Consider the following 13729-nt stretch of genomic DNA (forward strand, 5'->3'; position numbering starts at 1 on the left):
TGCGTCTGTAAAGCACTGAGCATCCTCTGCTCTTCCTGACCCCACCAATTTCCTCTGCACAAACTATCCGTATGGATTTGACATGTGGTCTCTGAGAGGCCCCGAGGCCTCATATGTCCCAGTAAGGCAAAGCGTACGGGGTGGAGGAGCCAGGTCCCTGCCTAAGCTTCTGCAGGTCCCTAAGGGTCAAGTTAAGTGCAAGCCTGACCCTGTTCTCGGGACCAGACTTGCCCAGTGCATGCTTTAAGCTGTCCAGCCTCACCAGGCTGGGTTTCATCTCAGCTGCAGAGCTCAGAGAAGGTGGCCCTGTCTTGCCCTGTGCGGTCCTGGGCAGCAACTGCGCCAGACCTGGGGCATATCTCCTTGGCTGGCTCGTCCTCACCGACCCAAGGGGCTTCAAGCCCTGGGGCTGGGGCAGGAGGTTGGGAAACAAGGACCTGAAGGCTGCTCTGGAGCCACGTTGGCCTTTCAGTGTCCCCATGGGTGTGTTTTTCCTGCCAGACCCAGGGGCTGTGCAGTGCTTCCCTGCCCTGCAGGGATGCTAGGATGAGTAAATCCATTAAAAGCTGTGCAGTGCCGAGACACCAAGGCTACAGCTACATAAATTAATAAGACAGGCCAGGGAATGTTTTCCGCCCCTGAGACCCATCGGCGTGCCCAGCCATCCCCAGAGGGACAAGCTCTTGTCCCCCCGGTGTGGGAGAGCTGTGCCCAAACCGCCTGCTGGGAACCCTCCCTGGCCCACCTCGGCTCCCGAAAGATGTCTGGGCACCGGCTGAGGGAGTATTCGCTTGGTCTGGGACAAACTCATGCAAGGACAATGCCAACCATTTAACTGTACAGGCAACTGCCTGGTCCTGCACCCTGCCTTCGCTTTGTTTATTAGTTTGTTAGTACCTTGCTGCTAGCCTACACTAGTATAGACAGAAAGCCTGCCATTAACCAGGGCAATAAAGTACCTACAAGAGAAAAGTCCAAAGTGTTTCATCTGTTTTTATAAGAAAAAGGTGCTTTCTCATCTGGGGTTCAATCTCTTGTCCTGGTCACTCCAGAGCTGGGTAGTGTGATTTTTTGTGCGGTGCCTAGCAGACGGACCCCTGGCTGCCCTGCATCGCTGCCATCCCATCCCATCCTATCCCATCCCTTCCCATCTCATCCCATTGCTGCTATTACAAGTAATAATATGGCCAGGTTTAAGACAGGCCTGCCTTGCAGGAATATAATGATCTGAGTGGCCAGCTTACCAAAGGGAACAAAGAAATGATTATAGGGTCAGGGAAAAAATAAGGAAAAAAAAACCTAAAAGAAAACAAAGAGCCATTGACAAGAGGCACAAATTAGTTAGGTCTCGAGTGTCATTCCCCATCTGATAAAGCAAAAATGTCCAGAGCAACAATTAGCAAAAAAATATGAGGGGTAGAATATCTCTGTTTAGCTCCAGGTACTGACTATACACAGAGCTCTCTTTTTTTTCCTGGTGCTTTGGGTTATCTTAGGTCTTGGTTAATGTGGAGCTGGTTGCGTGTGTGTGTGTGTGTGCGGTGCAGTCCCTGCGGGTTTGGGAGCTGCCTTTTGTGAAGGGCAGCCCTCCTGAAGGGAAGCAAAGTGGGTGCAGAGGAAACAGGAATGTGCTTTGGGTGATCCTGGGAAATACACCTCAGGGGTAGGAATGAGAGCTTGAAAAGGACTCAAAACTAGAGGCAAATCCAGCATGTGGTTAAGGATGGGAAGACAGCACTGAATAAAACCAAAGCAACAGAAAAGGAAAGCTGTAGAGAGCGCCGTCCCCGGGCTGCTCTGGGGTAAATTGGGCATTGCTGGCTTGCCGGCAGGCAGCGAGGCAAAGGAGGGATGGGCTGCCCTCACGAAAGGGACCTATGAACAACGGGGAGCTGAACACAATTTGGCTTTGGCACATTGAAGAGAAAGGGAATAATCTATTCTCCACAGCACGTGGAGGTAAATAAGGCAAGAAATAATGAGCTTAAATTGCAGCAAGGAAAGCTCGATACAGGTGGCAGGACAAACTTTCTAATGGTACAGACAGTTGCATATTGCAGTTGCCTCCAAGGGCTGAGGCATCTCCAGCAAGGTGAGACACCCAGGGCTGTCAGGAACGGTTAGGGACAGCTGATTTTATTTCTAGGCAGCTGGGATGTGCTGGTGTTTCCTGACAGTTCTCTTCCAACTATACTATCGGAAAACAATCCAAGGACTGTAACGTGCAATGGCTCTGTGATGATTTTCACTGACAACGCTACGGAAACCAGACAAAGCCTAGGATACATTTCAATAGTCTTGCTCCCTCACCATAGTATTTCTTTGCATGTGTGGAAGTAGGTGTGCCTGTTTGATTCACTTTTTCTCCATCCATTTCACTGACCACCTCCTCTTGCCCTGTGGATCACCGCTGTGTCCCTGGAGCGCAGCCCGAAAACCTGGCTGTCCTCCTAGGAGCCCTCTTGGGTCCCTTCCCTGTGTGAGTGCGGCCAGCTGCCCAGCGGTGGGCACTACCTGCGGCCAGGGGACTGCTCGTCTCTGTGGGTGAGGCACACACGGGTGCGGGGTGCGGGATGCCGCCCAAGAAGCCTGTGAGAAGACATAGTCAAGAGCTGTCAGAGGTACAGCCAGATCCTGTTAAATGCTGTCTGTTCTGGATCTCAGGTTGCTCTCTAGCTGAAAAAGAGCACAGAAACAAGAAATGACACTTGCCTCTTACAGTTTAGTGTTTGGAAGCAGCAGTTGTTCTTACCTATATTATTTCATTTACCTGTGTCATACCATCTCTGTATCGTCTCGCTGGAAAAGTCCCCATTTAGTTTGCAGTGATTCCTCTTTCCTTCCCTGCTGGATCGACAGACTCAGCTGGTGCCCTCACAATTGGTCTGAATTCCTTCTACTTTTCACAGCAGCTAGTGGCATCATAGGTTATTCACTCAAAGTTTGCCCAACAATCTTGTTGCCGTGGAACGAAGCAGAAGGGAGAAGCCCTATCTTCACTGCGTTAGCTTTTGTCGTTCAAATAATTAACATTTCTTTTGTCAGTAACCTGAAGAAACATGAATTGAAGATGGACAAATACCTTTTTTTTTCCAGTGCAATAAGGACTGGATTCTGCAAACCCTCGTGCAGCTTGTTTCCCTGTTAACCCAAGCGTAAATGTTCTTGCGTTCAAGGCCTCTCTCCCCTGACTGGAGCTCTTCTGCACGGCTTGTCCTTCAAAAGCTACATGACAATAATAAATTGTCCTACCTACAAGGGACCTATTTCACCTTTTCACCACACTCATAAAAAAAGGGCCGTGCTAAAGACACTTAAAGATCAAAGGCCTGGTATGCAAAACAGGTCCTGTGCACCAAATTGACGGACTTCTTACAGATTTGTTGCTATGGTGCTATTGCCTTGACAAGTTAAAATATCCCTCGTCAGCCTCCGTTGGAGCCTAGACAGAAAAGTAACCATCAAAAATTAACCGAATATTGTCTTTGACTACAGTCACCAAGCAGTTAATTTTTTTTTAAGCTTTAATCACCCTTAACTTCACGTTTGGCTATTAACCCACCAACTGGTCATTAACTATACAGACTAAATGACTGATTTCCAGAGGATTGGTCCAAAGCTGGGTTGGCTTTTAGTTTTTTTTCTGAAAGACTTTAATATCTCCCACCAGCATGCCGACGACCGATTGAATCCCCCGTAAGACTCCGGGGCTGAGCAGGGAGATACTTGCAGGTTATCTGCCTAGAAACACACTGCTCAGAGCTGATAAACTCACTGAGGCTCTATCCTGCTTTCCAATTTAACTCAAGCCTTGCTAAGCGGCAGGAGTAACCTGACTGAATTGTTGTGGGTCACAGCTTGAGGTCTTTAATCAACATTCCTAGCTTAATCAACGGGAATTTAGCTAGCCTGAAACCCAAATCAGGATATTTCTGGTATTTAACCTGGTGCTTGTCCTTTTTCTATCAGGACAACTGGTTATGGATAAATGTAATGTTGCTGCAGAAATGATCAAATGTCAATTGGACTTTTTTTTTACCCCCTCCAGCTTTAAAATGCCTACAGCTGAAATTTTCTAGTGGCAACTTGCTTAGGCTGGTTAGAGACATCTGCTAATAAATGAAAGGAGCAATTTTTTTTTCATGAATAAACTCTTCTGACTCACAGTCCTTATCCTAAGCCACAAGACCATCCTTCCCTCCTGACTTAAGATCCATAAGACCTAAGAAGCTGACTCTGACTCACCGGAGGAGGGCTGGGATTGGACTGTATCTGCTATGTGCATCTTTCTCCTGAACACAACACAGCCAGAAATAAGACGGGAGAAAGCCTCCGGTACACTGGCCCTGATTTCTCTCTGGGAATTGCTGGGGTTTTGATTGCTCTCTTTGGTATGGGAATGAATTAAGCTCAGATTTGTAAACAGCGGTCTAACCACCCCTGCGCTGACAGGCACAAACATCAGGAAACATGTAGTTAGTTCCACTGGCGCTGCATCTTTGAACTTTAATTGTAAGTACCTCTGTCATACCAGGGGAAGCAGAACAACACATCTGGAACTAAAAGCTTCCTGCTAGACTTTTCACACTAACTATTTCCAGCTTTTTTCCAGATAGGAATTTCCAGCAAAGTATTTTGTAATTGAAAAATACTGATTCCTTAAAACTGTTGTTTTTCTTGTGGGAGCTACAAAAGAAAATATTCCCAATACATTTCTCAAATAAAAGTAATAAGGAAAAAAATTACGAATATCAAAGCACCACGTCTTTCCATTGTTGACATTTAGAATAATGTTTTCTTTTTTCAAATGTCTTCTACAATATAAATAATTTTACTTTTAAGTGATCAAAAAAAATCAGCTTGAAAGTACTGAAATGAAATATTTCTGTTGACTCAGACTGCATTTTTATTGTTTGCCTGCAAATATTTTCCACGGCTTGATTTTCTATCCCATTTTGTGACTTGAGGGAATTTTTCCATTTCAAGTACCTTCTCTCCACTGACAATAGTAACCAGATATTTTGTGCCTGAATAAAAAAATAGGATGAAGTTCCAGCTAAGGCAGCCCACATGTACCTTTGGAATATGTTCACAGAGGAGCAGCATACCTGTGCCATCGCTTCGGGTACACAGCAAGGCTCTGCTATAAGTCAGGCAGGAGAGGAGTGCTCCGTCAGATCAAACACGCTACCAGCCTCCTGCAAGGAGTTGCCAGCATGAGGCTCAGCAGGATGAGAAAGTGGACAGGAATAGACAAAAAAATGGGGGAGAATAATTTTTCTGCATATATTTATTGAATTTTCCAGTTGCAGAAATGCAGTCATGTCGATTCACAGTCAGCAGGATGAATGTCCCAGTGTATTAAAAGCACCAGGTTTCCAGTATTCATTGCTAATGCTAAAATCCTGCAGAAAAATCTGTTGCTGTGCGTAGGGAGGGACTGTACCTGATGGGGACAAAGCTCGCAGTAAAGTACCAGGCTGTAGCACTGGAGCCAAGAAGTTGCAGAGGCAGCTGCTGCTGCCTTTCTTTAGCCACGTTGCACGCCTGCCTCCAGCTCTGCACTGCGGTGGGACCGGGAGTGCACCGGTAACTCTGGCTGCATCCCGCACATTTGTAAAGCTGCCTCCTCAGGCTGCGGCAAGCCCACACTAGAAAGATTTTTCCAGCTCCCAGGAATGAAATACCACCTCTGCCAGTACAGTTTATAACAGGGCCTCAGGCAAAAAAGCCTCAGTATAACTACAGCCACCTCCATGGTCACAGTTGTCATTGCCCCTGAGGGCAGAAACCACAATAAAACCTAGACCCCCAAGCAGCAGCACTGTGCCAGCCCAGCCTGCTGCGTGCCCTGGGCTGGGATGCTGAGATGCTTGGGCTACTGAGCTGCTGGGTGTGGGGCTGCAGGGATGCTGAGCTGCAGAGCCGCAGAGGTTTGGGGCTGCTATGCAGCTTGGATGTTGCCGTGGATGGTGGGCTGTGGGGATGCTGGGCGGTAGGGCTGCGGGACTGCAGGACTCCTGGGCCGTAGGGCTGCGGGGATGCTGGGCTGTGGGGATGCTGGGATTCAAGGATTGGGGGCTGGATGCTGGGCTGTGGGTCTGCAGGGCTACAGAACTGCACGTTTGGATGCAGGTCTGCCAGTGTGCTTGGCTGTGGGGCTGCTGGGACGCTGAGCTGGGGGACTATGAGGCTGCTGGGCGGTAGGCGTGTGGAAATGACGGACTGGAGGGCTGTGGGCTGGGTCCAAGGCTGGGGGGTGCTGGGCGGCGGGGCTGCAAGACTGCGGAGCTGCGTGCAGGTCTGCTGGGCTGCGGGGCTGGGCTGTGAGGCTGCTGGGCTGAAGGTGGGCGGGAGGTGTGGGGATGCGGAGCTGCTGGGCTGGGTGCGGGGCAGCGGAGATGCCGGGATGCGGGGCTGGATGCGGGGCGGCGGGCGGGTTGCGGCGGCGGCGGCCGCCCCCTGCTGTCGGTGCCGCCGCGGCCCGGAGGCCGCCCGGGGGGGAGACGGAGCAGGGGCGGGACGGGGCGGTGCCGGTGCCGGTGGGGAAGGCGGCGGGGTGCCAGCCTGGCCCCCGGGGGAGCATCTCTCCGGCCGCATCCCGGTGCGGAGCGGGCGTGAAGGGCCGGGGGCGCCGCCCTCCCCTGGGAGCTGCTCCGGTCCCGCTGCCTGTGCGAGGCGCCTGTGACACCCCTCTGCTTTGGGGCCTGGCAGGCTGCAGGGCTGCCTCCTCTCTCTGCACTGGCAACGGCCACTTCCCTGCACGCCTGTCCCCTGTTTTGGCCGTAGCAGCGGCCTGAATTTGCAAGATCTTGACATATCGTGGGTTTTTTTCTTTTTTCCCTTTGTGCCTAGAGCTGGCAACAAAGGAGCCTGCAGTTTCCATGCGAGATGTCCTGTGGTGCCATCAGGTTACTGATTTATACCATTAGTCACAGCTTAGAGATCACAGCATCACACTTGGGGGCTATACGTCCACTAGTTGGAGTCGCTCACAGGACACCAAACCTTGGCATCGTCCTTGTTTGCAGCTTGCTGTGGCCGTGTGCGTAGCGGAGCTGTGAGCAGGAATGGCACCCGCAGTCCTCAGCACCCCTCTTTTCCAAACTGCAGGGCATCCCCATTAAGCAGCACAACAAACTTGTGCTTACAGGTAGCTTCCTCCTCCGGGGACTCCTGCAAGCTCCCTGGCCACCCGTGGTGGGGCTACTTTTTTATTCTCTTGCGTATACTTTTGCTTCCTACCCTAAAAACCCTCCACTATCAGAAATGTCCTGGTGTAAGTACAAATAGGCTGTGCTGCACTCATTTCTTAATCTCCTCTTGGATGAACTAAATAATTACTCACCTGATTGACTACTTCTCATCAAATATAGACAGTACTAACCTCTAGGACACTGCATGCAGTACAGTGAGTTTCCCAGAGCCGTCCTGTACCACTTGTGCAGTGTTAACAGCACAGCTAGAGCTCAGGGAGCAAGATCCAGTACAGCGCGTTTCTCAGCCCTCACGTGCTCTGTGGACCACTTTTGGAGTCTTTTCAAGCAGCCAAAAAATGATGCTTGAACTGCTCACGAACAGCAGGAGGAAAACACACTGGTTTTTACCCAGTTTTAGTTTGCAGACCCCAATATTTTCCAGAGGAGGTGCAGACCATCTGTCATGAATTTAAGGCAACTGACAACAGGGTTGATTTTCTTAGCTGCCTTTCCCCTACAGATAACCCATAGATCCCCTCAGGGCCTGCAGACAATAGGTTGCAAACTGTTGGCGTTGATAGATGAGCTTCCTCCCCCTCCACACAGCCTGGAAAAGTGCTTGCTTGTCTCCTACTTAAACAAATTAAATATTCCAACCCTAAACAATGCTAGAGCTAATAATGGAAACAGGGACCGGTTTTAGGATTCGAGTCTCCTACCTCCTCCCTCTGTTCTGGTACCTGCTTCTTAGATTTTCTTTTAATAACAAAGTGCACAGATGTGTGGATGTGTGCGTGTATGCGGACTTGCAGTGTTAACCAGAATGCCTGAGCAAGGCAAGGGACAAAAAAATAATTCCAAAGGTATCAGTGTTTCAAACTGTGGCCTTGATGCAGAGTTTGAGCTGGCAAGATGGGGAATTACAGTCTTTTGTACAACAAGAAAAAAATAACTTTCTGCCTTTCCTACTCCTAAGAGGCTCTTCTGCCTCAGCCGAGCGATACTCTCCATATGAGGTCCCAGGGATGGGAGCCGGTCATAGGCAGAACCAAACACGTATAGCTGCAGCACCAGCATGAATGCAGATATACAGAAGCAAGGACACATTGAGTGCTGTAGACTCCTGGAGGCAAGCTTGGCTTGCGGCTCCCATACCTGTGTGCCAAGATACTTATATGCACTGCAGTATAGACGTGTTCAAACCCTTGCACCACAAAATACTGGAACTATTTTAAGGGTGGGAAAGCATCTGGCTAGTAAACAAGCTTTGTGTGTTTGGGCCTGGCTCGTTTAAAAACCTTGTTTCTTCCAGAATATTGGAAGTAATGAAAGTGCCTGCAGTAAAATACCCGATAAGCTTCTCCTCCTCTATAGAGAGGGTAAATGCATGTCATTTTCCAATTAGCTCTTGCTCTGAGCAATTATGTTGATCAAATAATTGAATAAGTGACAGGAATGTGAATTCTGGAGACAGTTAATTTCATTCATCTGCCAGTTTATAGCTTGACTTGCATGAACACATAAACCAGGCTAATGTGTTATTTATAACTTTGAAAATACAATTATAATAGTCAAACATGAAGAGTTGTGTGTGCAGAGAGGAAGGTTTCTGCTAGTAAATTATAATGGCATAATGAGGGAGTTTGTCGTTTCTAGCCGGCATGTAGGACAGGAAGGATGTGTGGCTTGCGTTTGAAAAAGCGAACAAGGTTGGTGTCAGCATTAGCAGGGGGGAAATGGCCCTGACCTGAATGTGGGGCAGAGGGGCAGCTGAAGCCTTACCCTCCTCTTCTGTGAGACATTCTGTATGTGCTGCCCCAGGGACTGTCAATGAGGGCTAAACATCCCCCCAGCTCTCCCTGCCCCGGTACACATACACCTCTCTCAAAGTGAAGCTGAGCATCGTTTGGGGACTGTGATCCTTTGCATGGAGGTGGGTGCAAAAGAGACAAACTAGGTGTTTCCAGCTTTGGATCGGTCTTGGGCGAGCACCAGGGTGCTCTGGAGAAAAACCCAGTCGAGCATGCTCAACATCGAGGTACGGGAACAACGCTCACAAACCTGGTCCTGACTTCTATCAAAAGCATGAATCCTGCTTGGGAGTTTTCTTCAGAAATAATAATAATAATAATAATAATAATAATAATAATAATAATAATAATAAATAATAATAATAAATAGCTCAGCAGGAAAACAAACCATTTGTTTTTCTTCTTGAAGCAATCTTTAGATTGTCTTAACTAAATGTACCTTTTATCTGAACCCCCTGCAGCAACCTGGCCTACCATCCAACAGGAACTAATTAGCAGAGATATACAGTAATAAAAGTAGTGCGCAGGCATGAGCCATCGCCTCGCAGGGAGTATTACCTGGATGAGCGCTACACTGACTGCAAGGAGGAAATTTGTGCAATTAATTGCTTCCTGATTAAAGGCATTTGCAGTCTGGCCCTTAAATCTTCAAGGTCTAAAAACACATGCTGAGTTAAAAATGGAATTTGCCCACAGTAGTCAAAAACATTGCCCCAGACAGCAGGATTCGGTGCTGTAATTTTGGTTGGGAATGAACACTTTGCTGTCTAAGCATATTACAGCCCAAGCCAAGTACGTAGAAAGTGCTCCAGTCAAAACTAAAGGCCCACAGAAGGTCTTGCGTGGGTTTAAAAGTTTCTAAACCAGTTTAGTTGAACCCGTACAATTTTCCTGTGAGGACACCATCTTAGGGGAATTAATTTCACAGAGCATGAGGCAGCAGAGCCAGAAACCCCCCAGGACATCTCAGGCTGGAAGGCTATTTAAATGGTAATAAACTTCAGGGGAAAACAAAAAATGGTGACTGATTACAGGCACACCAGGAGAGGGGCTATTTGCTGTGAAGATGCCAGGAGGCAGCGCAGGGGCCTTCTGCCTACTGTGCACGTCACTTGTCGCCAAGCAAACAGGATGGGGTTTAATCCCACCGAGGGAGGAGACCTATTTCAGGCCGGGTGGCCGGCAGGAGGGAAGCGCTCGCAGTGGGAGGCGCTGGGTTTGGGTAAAACGAGGGAGGATGGAGGTGTGACAGGAGGCTGGGACTGCCGTTCCCGGTGCCAGGCGGCACCGGTGTCGGGCTCAGGCTGGGACTGCCGTTCCCGGTGCCAGGCGGCACCGGTGTCGGGCTCAGGTGGAGCCACACCCCAGGACTGCAGCTGATCCACCCTCCCTGCACACCCTTCATTAAGCATCGTAGTTTTCCCGAGGGCATTTCCTCCACCCTAACACAGTGCCACGTATCGCGCCCGGTCAGATGAAGCAACTTTATTTTAGCGTGTCCAACTCTATTATTGCTGCCTCCTGGAAAGTTGCAACGCTGGTGATTTATGGAGCCTACTGCTCCCGCTGAAGAAGGGGAAGGCTTTGTCTGGGACCACAATTTGTCACACTAGAGTTGAGGTGTCACAGAAATGCCCACTTCCCTCATGTGCTGCTGTTGCTCTAGTATCGCCCCCCTATCGCTTCTTTACCATTTGGTTTTGCGAAATTCAACAGAACTTTACTGATGCTCCACGAACGAAAAGCACTTTAACATCTAATTGACTGAGTGTAGGAGTGGGCCTCTCAAATTCAGGGGGACATATTATGCTCTTCAGTGTGTGCTTAAGTATCTTGCTGGATGGAAGTCAGAGGGACAAAGGTTAGAGATCTTTCCTTGCAACCCCCCCAATCCCCCTCCTCCCCACGTACATTGTCATTAGCGAGAGCAGGCAGGGAGGTATACGGCCTGAATTACATTGAGACAGATGCATGGACGGTAATTTAACACGCAGTTTGGCCTCCTTCCTCCACAAAGCCAATCTGGCACCTCTGCTGGAGAAGTTACATTGCGGAGTGGGAAAACAAACAATCCTGCCAATTGTTAGTGGGGGGAAAAAAAGCAGAACAGGAGCTGCTTATCAGACACCCACATTTTGAGAGGAAAATTCACTGAATCCTGAGGAAGGAATGATTCTCTGCAGAGCTTCAAGTACTCTTCTGACAACCCCATCCTGCAGGAGCTGGGGCAGGGAGCTGGGCCCCTTCCTGTTGTGAAAACTGGGTCCGGAGAGCTGAAAATGAACATAACAACAGGAGTCCCCAGACTGCAGCAGTGCTGTAAAGCTGCAATTGAAAAAAACCAAAACACATTAGTCTTAACAAATCTGACTGGCAGAGCCGGTTGTGATGAATTGTAATTTTAGAAACAGTAGGAATGACTCAAAGCCCAGAGAACTTGAAGTCTGGAAGTGTTTGAGGCAAAGTTTTCCCTCGGCCCACAGACAGGCGGGGGGGTATCGGAAGTTCAGATCTCAATTTTGCCCAAGTTTGCAGGTGTTTAGATTCACATGCCTCGTATCGCAAAGGATTTGGCTAACCCTCTCTCACCTTCATGAGAATTTTGATTTTGACTGGATCAGCTTTCTGGGAGGACAGAGAAAGAACTGTGTGTGTTGGTACCAAAGAGCTGCATGATTCATTTTTTTTAAATAACTTGAAATCATCATTAATCCAAGCATCTCTAAGGACTTCCCAAGCAGCAGTGAAGTTAATGCTACCTGCTCTTCTCCCTGGTCCACCTCCCTAACGCAATACATTCAATAATCACATGCCAACATATTAGCACATCCGAACAAGATTCCCAACAGCTGCAGGGCCAAATTGTATTTTGGGTAATCTTCGCCGATGCCTCAGAGTCCAGCTCCTGCCATCACATGAAGAGATTAATATCTCAGCTTTCACACCTGCTTTTAGCTCTTGTACCGATCTATGAGAACAAACTGAACGCAATTGTACCTGCTTGCATATACGGCGGGTGCCTGTTTTCCCTGCGCCGAGGTGATGCTCGCCAATGCGGAGCTCTTGTGGGACCTCCACTGGTAGCCACGTGCCATCACAGCTCTCTTCAAGTAATTTGGGGAGCAAGTTCTCTCCATCCTCCCATATAATCTTCTGCTTGGGTGAGAAGTGGGCTGCTCAGGCCATCGAAGGGAATGCAGCTGTGATCCAGCCACTGCATGGGGAGGATAAATACCACAGGGTCACAGAAGGGTGATCTAAAATTGCCTTAAAGCTGCCCTGATCAGCCATGTAAACCACCGGGGAGGGGGAATACTGCTCAGTGGTCAGCACAGGCCAGGCCTCTTGCTAGTACTTTCTCTCTGCTGTGTCAAACAGATCACATCTGTAGCACGGAATCTAGTTCAGTCTGTAACCCTGAAGTTGAGAACTGTATTACAGGGCGCGCTGAGGCCACTGAAGTTGTATTAGCGAAGCTTCCTAAATACTCAAGAGGTAATTACTCTGTGTCCAAGGTGGCTCAATCAAATTCTGATCTATTACTCTAGTCAGCATCCCTTGTAATTATAAAGGGCGTAAATCTATTTTCACAAAACCAGTATAAATACGTAAGATTGGGAAACATGCTTTCCGCAGTTTGCGGTGTTTCTCTCTCCGCTACCTTTCAGAGTCTGTAGGGATTGAATGCATATCACAACTCTTAAGCCTCTGAGGAAAAAGTATGTGTCTACAGGCTACGCTCACAAAACTCCTTGACAGGTAAGCCCCATTCTGGATTTGATTTTCTTCAGAGAAAACACACTGAGAGTTTGCAGAACTACTAATATTTTTAAGTAAATGGTAACCTAATTAAAACGTAAGAGTTGTGCAGCAAAGGGAATGTAAAGAGTGCATAAGTTATGCAGATCGGTGGTGGGGACCTTCCGCATTATTGTGCTGGAGTGCAACGCTGCGTTATGAGCATGAGCTCTCATTGGAATTTCAGTCCAATACTGAAGTAAAATGACAAGAGGTCACACAAGCTTGACTTTGAGAAGTCATTAAGCTGAACGTCTTACACAAGACAGCTGAAGTTGGGACAAGCGACTTTTCACATCTCTGCAGGGGCTTGCAGTCTAGCAGAGTGTCTCTCAGGCAGAACAAAAGTCACATGTTGGTACGTACCTTTAGAAAAAGTAGAAAGCTGAGATCCTCTGCAGGATGCCCGCCGACAGTATAAACACACAGCAGGAAAAGAAAACATGAAGAATTAAGAAATTAACAGTACAAAAATTAGAAAATGCAGAAGAAAAGCACTACCAAGGAAGGAGAAAGAGTTGACCCTAACATCTGAATCGTTCGGTGCAGCATCTTCATTCCCTAGCGTGCTACAAAACCATCCCAAGCCACGCTGCGAGGTAGCACAGATTTAATGCCCGTGCCTGCCCACGGCATACTGAGGTTTCAACGGACAGAACTCCACCTAGCGAGGAGATGGACTGTACTGCACATTCGGCATTCAAGTTAAGTACAAAGGGACTCCAGTGACAAAATAATCTCCGGAAGGTAACAAACCCTATAGCATTATGCTGCCCTGGTGTTGATAAGGCCTCACGTATCTACCCAAAGTCCCATTAGACTAGAGTACAGCCTCTCCTCAATTTGAGTCAGATAGAATGTGGAGAAACATTTTCTTCAAACTTCACCTTATTAAGCCACATGCTGACTTGGTAAGAATGT

The sequence above is a fragment of the Aptenodytes patagonicus genome, chromosome 3, assembly GCF_965638725.1.
Source record: "Aptenodytes patagonicus chromosome 3, bAptPat1.pri.cur, whole genome shotgun sequence".
Taxonomy (NCBI): Eukaryota; Metazoa; Chordata; class Aves; order Sphenisciformes; family Spheniscidae; genus Aptenodytes; species Aptenodytes patagonicus.